The 7890-nt window shown below is 40.6% G+C and overlaps 1 pseudogene; it reads left to right on the top strand.

Moving 5' to 3' along the window:
* Nucleotides 1583–3352, top strand: LOC107611129 (annotated as a pseudogene).

Here is a 7890-nt window from a genome sequence, read left to right as displayed (position 1 = left end):
CTAAGTCTTTATTTAAATTTTGCTAAAAAAATTCGAATCAAATATATAAATCGTTTGTTAAATATAAAATTTTTTTGTCACTTATAAAAAAGATAATATTTATTGATTATTTTTATTATATTATTTAATTGTTTAGAGAATATTTTATCAATCTTTTGAGTATGGCTTTTATAGGTAACTCTTTAACTGAATCATCCAATAGCTTCGTTTGGTGACTTGGGTCCCTACATCATCAAGGGGACGTCTGTGGTGGCCAAGGCTTTTGCGTGGCTAAGGTGACAGAATCAACACGGGAATAACACGTGGCAAGTTTGGACAAGTCTTGGGCGTCTGCTGATTTCCGTAATGACAAAAAATCGACTAATTAATCAAGGTAGATACGTGAATGAGTAAAACTAACATGATTAAGCATTATTTAATCTCTCTGGTAAAAATCATTGCATTGCTTAGCTATTTCAAAAATTAGAAAGATTGGTGCTAGAATAGAAACAAAATTTACGTTTTTTTTCAAATAATATTAAAAAATAGGTAAGGTTCTGCCAGGTGCATTGCTGTGGGTGGCTAAAAACTTGAATAAGAAACCGAAAGTTTCATATTGGGCTTCGTTGAGGAGATTGTTTGTCGGCAGCGATAGTCGGTGTTGGGCCTGCACGTCACCGATAGGAGCAGTCGTGGTCTTCGTCCTTTGAGAAACGAGAAAGAAGGGTTCAAGGTCTAGCAGAGGCGTTGATATCGGAAGGAAGTCTGTGGCAGGAAACCACAACGACGTGTTGAGGTAGGCCTTGAAGGACTAGAGAAGAGACCGCCACTGCCCCACTAAAGACCTATTTTGGCGAGCGACGCCGCACTTTATCTCCATTGTTACCGCAGCTTACATTAATAACGTGAAGATTAAGGAACGACAAAATTTCATTTTTTCCAATAAAAACGAACCACGTATTCAACTCCTATTCAGTGGTCAACTCTTGGCTATTTTTGGCCTTCTTAGACTTAGCCACCCTAGAACTACCCTATCATCAAAGCAACAAAACTAAACTATTCAAGCAGAACCATTTTTTATCAAGAAAATACATTGTGTATTGACAAATAAAAATAAAAAAATCACTTAGAATCATGGTTGTAAGAACCGGATTGGACCAATCGGTTTGACCGGAAAATCGGTAAACTAGACCCCTAACTGATCCGGTTAATCAATATGATAGGACAAAGAATAGAATCGTAGAGAATCGGGTTAAATCGGCCAGTTCTGACAAAAATTAGAGAACCGGAGGTTTTTGTTCACTCGGCCGGTTCGGAAGTTTTTTTTTAATGAGTAAAGGACAAATAGGTCCCTGACCATTTTTTTTTTTCGGATATTTTCGTCCTCAACGAAGGGAAAATACATTCAACTCCCTCACCCCCGGAAAACATGGACATTTCAATCCTTCCGTTGAGTTCAGGCGTTTGAACTGGATGGAAAAGTCTGACCTGGCAAAGGTGACGCTGACCTGGCCGTTACGGAGGCCACATGGCAGGGATTAATTCGAAATAGGACATAAAAGTCCCTGCAACGAAAACGACGCCGTTTTTGTAACCTCTCCCAATCTTTCAAATTTCTCTGCCTTTTCTTCTTCCTTCGTCCTTTTTCCCTTCCATTCTTCTTCCTCGGCCCCTGCCTCCATCACTGTCGCACAGCCGCGCCTCCGTCAGCCACCATCAACGCCGGCGACCTCCTCCTTCTTCTCGCACAGGCACCGCTTCTAGCAATAACCCATCCGGTGAGGCGGATCCAAATTCCTGCGGCGAAGACACTGTCACCGGCCAGAATCGCAAGTTCTGTCCGCCGCCACTTACGCCGCGATCGCAGCAGAGTTCCAAGTCCCGGTCGAGCCTGCTGCCCCTCCAGCCGTTTCGATAGCCCGGCGGAGCCTCGATGAGTGGCCGCAGGCGAACTCTGATGACATTGGGAAGTGGTTGCCCCCACAGCCACCGTTGACCCCCGGTGGCGGCATGAGAGGTAACCCTGGTGAAAGGTTAAAACTTGATCTCTCCTCAATTCGGATGAACAATGATAGGAATTGCAATAATGGCAGTAATGGTAGTGGTAATAATAATAGTTGTAACAATAATGGTGTTAGTGAACTCTTGAAGAGGGATAGAATTGCATTTTTTGATAAGGAGTGTTCAAAGGTTGCTGAACATGTTTACCTTGGTAGTGATGCTGTTGCTAAGAATAGGGATATATTGAAACAGAATGGGATCACTCATATCTTGAACTGTGTTGGTTTTGTGTGCCCCGAGTATTTTAAGGCTGATTTTGTGTATAGAACATTATGGCTTCAGGATAGTCCTTCAGAGGATATTACTAGTATCTTGTATGATATGTTTGATTACTTTGAGGATGTTAGGGAACAAGGTGGTAGGGTGTTTGTGCACTGTTGTCAAGGTGTGTCTAGGTCTACTTCGTTGGTGATTGCATACCTCATGTGGAGGGAAGGACAGAGTTTTGATGATGCTTTTCAGTTGGTGAAGGCTGCAAGGGGTATTGCCGATCCGAATATGGGGTTTGCTTGCCAGTTGTTGCAGTGCCAGAAGAGGGTGCATGCAGTTCCTCTTAGTCCTACCTCTTTGCTTAGGATGTATAGGATGGCTCCACACTCGCCTTATGATCCTTTGCATCTCGTCCCCAAAATGTTAATGGATCCTTCGCCTTTCGCATTGGACTCTAGGGGAGCTTTTTTTGTACATATTCCCATTGCAATATTTGTTTGGATTGGTATGAAGTGTGATCCCATCATGGAAAGGGATGCTAGAGGTGCTGTTGGTCAGATTATTCGCTATGAGAAAGTGAAAGGACCTGTTAAAGTGATTAGGGAAGCTCATGAACCTGCTGACTTTTGGGAAGTTTTCTCAAGGTTCTTGCCTTTGATGGATAAATCTTACAGTAAAGTAGAAAGTTTCAAATCAAGTACTAAGGTTCAGCCTGGTGAGAGGAAAGTGCGGAGTCTATGATGTTGATTATGAAGTTTTCCAAAAAGCTATTATTGGAGGTTTTATGCCACCATTTCCATCATCAGAGGATTAACATGAAACCCATCTTCCTGCAAGAGAGAGTAGTTGGAGTGCCTTAAGGCGTAAAGTTTCCTCTTCTCATATGAAGGAGATTGTCATAGCCCCTAAGTCATCCCTCCCAAGGGTTTATTCCGATTCCATGTTGTGTATTCATTCAACAAAAACTTCATCTCCATCCTCATCATCTATATCATCATCTTCGCCCTCGTATATCTCTCTAGATTCTGTTTCTTCGCCCTCGTATATCTCACCTTGGAAGGAGGGTGAGAAGAGAGAGAGACTAATAAGAGTAAGAGAGTGAGAAAGGGAAGAAGACGCGAGAAAAGAGGAAGGAGGAGGTCGCCGGCGTTAATGGTGGCTGACAGAGGCGCGGCTGTGCGGCGGTGATGGAGGCAGGGTCCGAGGAAGAAGAATGGAAGGGAAAAAGGACGTAGGAAGAAGAAAAGGGCAGAGATTGGGGGAGGTTACAAAAACGGTGTCGTTTTCCTTGTGGGGACTTATATGTTCTGTTTCGAATTAATCTCTGCCACGTGGCCTCCGTAACAGCCAGGTTAGCGTCACCTTTGCCAGGTCAGACTTTTCCGTCCAGTCCAAACGCCTGAACTCAACGGAAGGATTGAAATGTCCACGTTTTTCGGAAGTGAGGGACTTGAATGTATTTTTCCTTCGTTGAGGACGAAAATGTTTGCGAAAGAAAAGGTTATGGACCTATTGTGAGAAGCTTAATAGGGGGTAGAGGAATTCATTGGTTTAAGCTTCATTTGGCTAGAAAAGGAGGAGATATTAAGTCATGTCGAAAGGTGCCAACTGCAGTGAGACACCAATTCCATCAAAGCATTGAAGAGCTTCGGAGCAAGAAAAGAAAATCTCAAGAACAATATGCAGAAAGTTATAATGCTTGTGATGAAGTTTAAAGAGAATTTGACGAGATCGAACGTAATGAGATGCAACAACAACAAAAATCCAGAGTTCCAGCACCTAGCTCTAGAAAAGGAAAACAAATGAAAGGATTACAATCCTATTTTCCATCAGCAACAACACCCGGAGCTCAAGCAACTATCAAAAGTGTTCTTCAAAGCAAAGAAATTGTGGAGAAGTATGATATTGCTATTGCAAAATAGATGATGGATGCCTCAGTTCTATTTAATGCGGTTAGTTCAGCTTATTATCAGCCAATGATTGATGCTATTGCAAGCATGGGTGCAGGGTATAAAGGGAAAAATTATCCAAGAGTCCGTGGGTATTTGTTGAGTAAATTGGTTGAGGATGTGAGGAAAATGATTGATGGTTATTATAAGATTTGGAAACAAACTGGATGTACTATCATGGCCGATGGATGGACTAATCGTTGTAGGTGTACTTTGATTAATTTTTTAGTTTATTGTCCTAAAGGAACTTAATAAACCCCAATTTTAGGGTTTATCTTGTGTTGAATTTGGTGGGTTTTATCAATGTTTTTCACACTTGTTCATATAAATTGCATGTTTTTTTTATTCCTTCTTAATTATGCCCCATAGTTTAAAACTTGCTTCTTTAACCTTAAAAATGCTAAATTTTAATCCTCTCCTATTACCATTCGATGCCGTGATATGCTTGTTAAGTGATTTCAGGATCTATAGGGCAAGAATGGCTTAGAAAATGGAAAGGAAGCATGCAAAAATGGAAGGAGCATGAAGAATAGAGATTTGGAAAGCTGACCCCGACGCGCACGCGTAGCATGACGCGTACGCGTGAAAATTGCGAAATTTGGCTGATGCGCATGCATGACCCTCCGCGTGTGTGTGGCTTGTGAAGAGCTCAGGCGAAGCGCATGCGTGACCGACGCATACGTGTGACGCTCAGCACGTGACTCATTTATGGAAAACGTGGCTGGCGATTTCTGAGAAGCTCCAGGCCCAAATCCAATTGGATTTTGAATGGGGAAAGGCCAAGAGTTGATGGGAGAAAGGAGGCAAGGAAGCATACACATACTAGGCATAATTTTAGCTAGTTTTTGGTCCTTTGTTTCTAGAGAGAGAAACTCTTGCTTCTCTATAGGCTTAGTGTTTTTTGATCATTTGCATTGTTGAATTTCTGAATTGGAGTTGTTGATTTTAGTTTTCTTGTTCTAACTCTAGTTTTTCTAGTTATAATTTTGCTTAGATCTTGTGTTAGTATTGTGTTCTTCTCCTAGTTCTTCTTTCATTTTCCTTTTTATTAACCTTGTCGATTTTGAACTTTCATTAATGCATTGATGTTTACATGCTCTATAATTTTAGTTGGGTTGATATTATTGTTAATTGTTAGTTGGTAGTTTCAATTTCTCTTTGATTTTGCAATTTGGTTATATCTTTAGTTATTGCCTACCAAGTGTTTGACAAAATGTTTTTATTAATTATGGAGTAGTTTTCTATACTCTTGGCCTAGGCTAAGGGAATTGACTGATCTTGAGTCAATGGGTCTAAGTGGATTGATGATTTGGGAACCCTTTTTGGTCAATTTGATATCCATTAACACTAACCCACTACTAAGTTCATTAGTAGATAGGTTGGGACTTATGGATTGATGTTGATCAAGCCTATTTGACATACTTCAAGCATATAAGTAGACTTGATAGGATTGGTCCCTCGTAATTGTCAATATATGGTTAGTGGACACGGATGGAGATCTCAATTTCTATGCCTTAGCCAAGTGTGCTTTTGCCATTCATACATGAAAATCCAAAATTCTAATTACTCAATTCTTGCTCTAGTTGCTTTTATTTGTTTATTTAGTTCTAGAATAGAATTAGATTTATACATTGTCTTCTTAGATCATCATTTACTTAACTTTTACATTAATTGTCTTGAATTAATTTCTTGCAATTTAAGATTCTTGCTTGTTAAGTTTTGTTAAGTTTAAATTCTTGCTTAAATGTCTTTCAACCCTGGAATTCTAGCTGACTTTGATACACATACTTGCCCATTCTCTTGAGGACGACCCAGGAGTAATACTCTCGGTTAATTTTTATTGGGGTTAAACTTGTGACAACCATATTAAACTTTGATTGAGAGTTAGTTGTCGGTTTGGAACTATACTACTAAGTGATTTTCATTGAAAATTTCTAGACCGATGATTAGCTCGACATCAAGTTTTTGGCGCCGTTGTCGGGGAATGGTTGCAATATGTGCCTTAATGTTGGTTATGTTAATATGTGGATATTGTGAATAGTTCACTTGTTTTAGTTAGGTTGTTTTTATTCTAGGTCTTTTTAATGCATGAGCTTATGGTTTCTGTTCCGTGGGTTACCTGAAACTGTAGGTCGATCTCGGACGAGATCTTCTGTGCTGATCAGAGATGACATGTCCGGCTTTGAGTGGCGGCCGGAGCTATCGTATCTGACTTGTTGAGCTTGGCTGCACTGCTGATCCTTCGTTACCAGATGGTGGGAGGTACCTGCAAGGGACTCCGATGCTTAAGTTAGCAAGGGTATTAAGCAGGTTTTTAGTAGAATCAGAGTATGAGTTATACCTGGGTGCTCTAGTGTATTTATAATGGTATGGAGTGACCTTTTTAGATAAGATAAATTAGTTATCTTATCTTATCTTTATCTTTGAGTGAGGTCATCTTATCTTCAAGGGGACCTCCCTTATCTCTATAGGCTTGGGATGCCTTTGGATTTGGGTCGTGTTCCTCTATCTGGGCCCTTTATTGGGCTTTCCTGGCAATTTGGCCGAGCTCTTTTAAAAGAGGTCGGATAGTCTGACCTAAAGAGGTCGGTCGCTTTGTTGCTAAACATCCCGGGTCGGATAACTCGACCCAGGATATGAACAGTGCCCCTGCTCGAGCTCGGTCTTTCTTTCTGAGGTCGAGTCTTAGTTTTAGGACTTCGATCCTTCTCTGGTGAAGCCGAACTCGAGCATTTTATCGACTTCATCTTTGTAGAGTTCTCCTTTTTTGAATACGGAACGTTTTCTTTTGCTTCTTTTTAAAAGCGCGTGCTTTTGTATTAGCGCTCTTAGCCTTGGGAATATGCGAGGGTTTAATACCCTCATTAATTGGTTTTTAATTGCCCCGTTTCTCTTAGCCTCTCTATTTTGAATTTTCACACTCAGAAAAATGGTTTCTCTTCTCCGTAACTTCCCATTTCTTTCTCTCTTTCTGTTTTCGCCTGGAGTTTGCAGTTTTCGCGTTTCTCCCTGTGACATTGCTTGGTTATTGTTAGTGCTTTTTTTGGCTGCGGAAGGGCGATTTCGGCTTCCATTTCCCATCTTCAACTTTCTTTCGAAGCTTTCTGCTTTTTCCAAGTTGGTTTTTCCTTACTTTCTTTGTCGCTTGCGTTATGTCATTTCTGTTTTTGGCTTTTTGGAAAGTTTGAACCTTTTGTATCACCGTGCATCTGCTTGTTTACTGTTGTGGGGTTTTTCTTGCTTTTGAAATGGTCCTTCTGTACTCTAGGGTTCATACCGTTTATTTTTTCTTCTTTTACGAATTGCATGAACCTGCTTTCTTTCTCAAAAGATATCTCCTTTTGATGTTTTTCACCTATGTTGATAGTTTTCTTTGCTGGTGAATTTTGTAGAAGATAACGATGCTTTTTATTTTCCCAAAAAAGATTGTGTCTTTGATACCTTCTTCTTGATACGTTTTGTTATTTGGTTGCTTCGTTTGTTGACTATGACTGAGACTGTGGGTCTTGGAGGGTAGTTATTTTGATGGCTCATGGTTTTCTATTTAGAGTATCGTCTTAGTTGAAAAAGGATCGTTATCTTCCTGTATCGAGGTGTAGGCATGTAGGTTTTCCTGAGTCCTTGTTCTGTAACTGCCTCCAAAGGATGCCCCTGGATCTTTGGTGTGGGTCCTGGGGTTTCCTTTTGTTGC

The sequence above is a fragment of the Arachis ipaensis genome, chromosome B08 (assembly GCF_000816755.2).
Source record: "Arachis ipaensis cultivar K30076 chromosome B08, Araip1.1, whole genome shotgun sequence".
Lineage (NCBI taxonomy): Eukaryota > Viridiplantae > Streptophyta > Magnoliopsida > Fabales > Fabaceae > Arachis > Arachis ipaensis.
The sequence above is the reverse complement of the archived record's forward strand: the minus strand, read 5'-3'. Positions and strand labels throughout refer to the sequence as shown.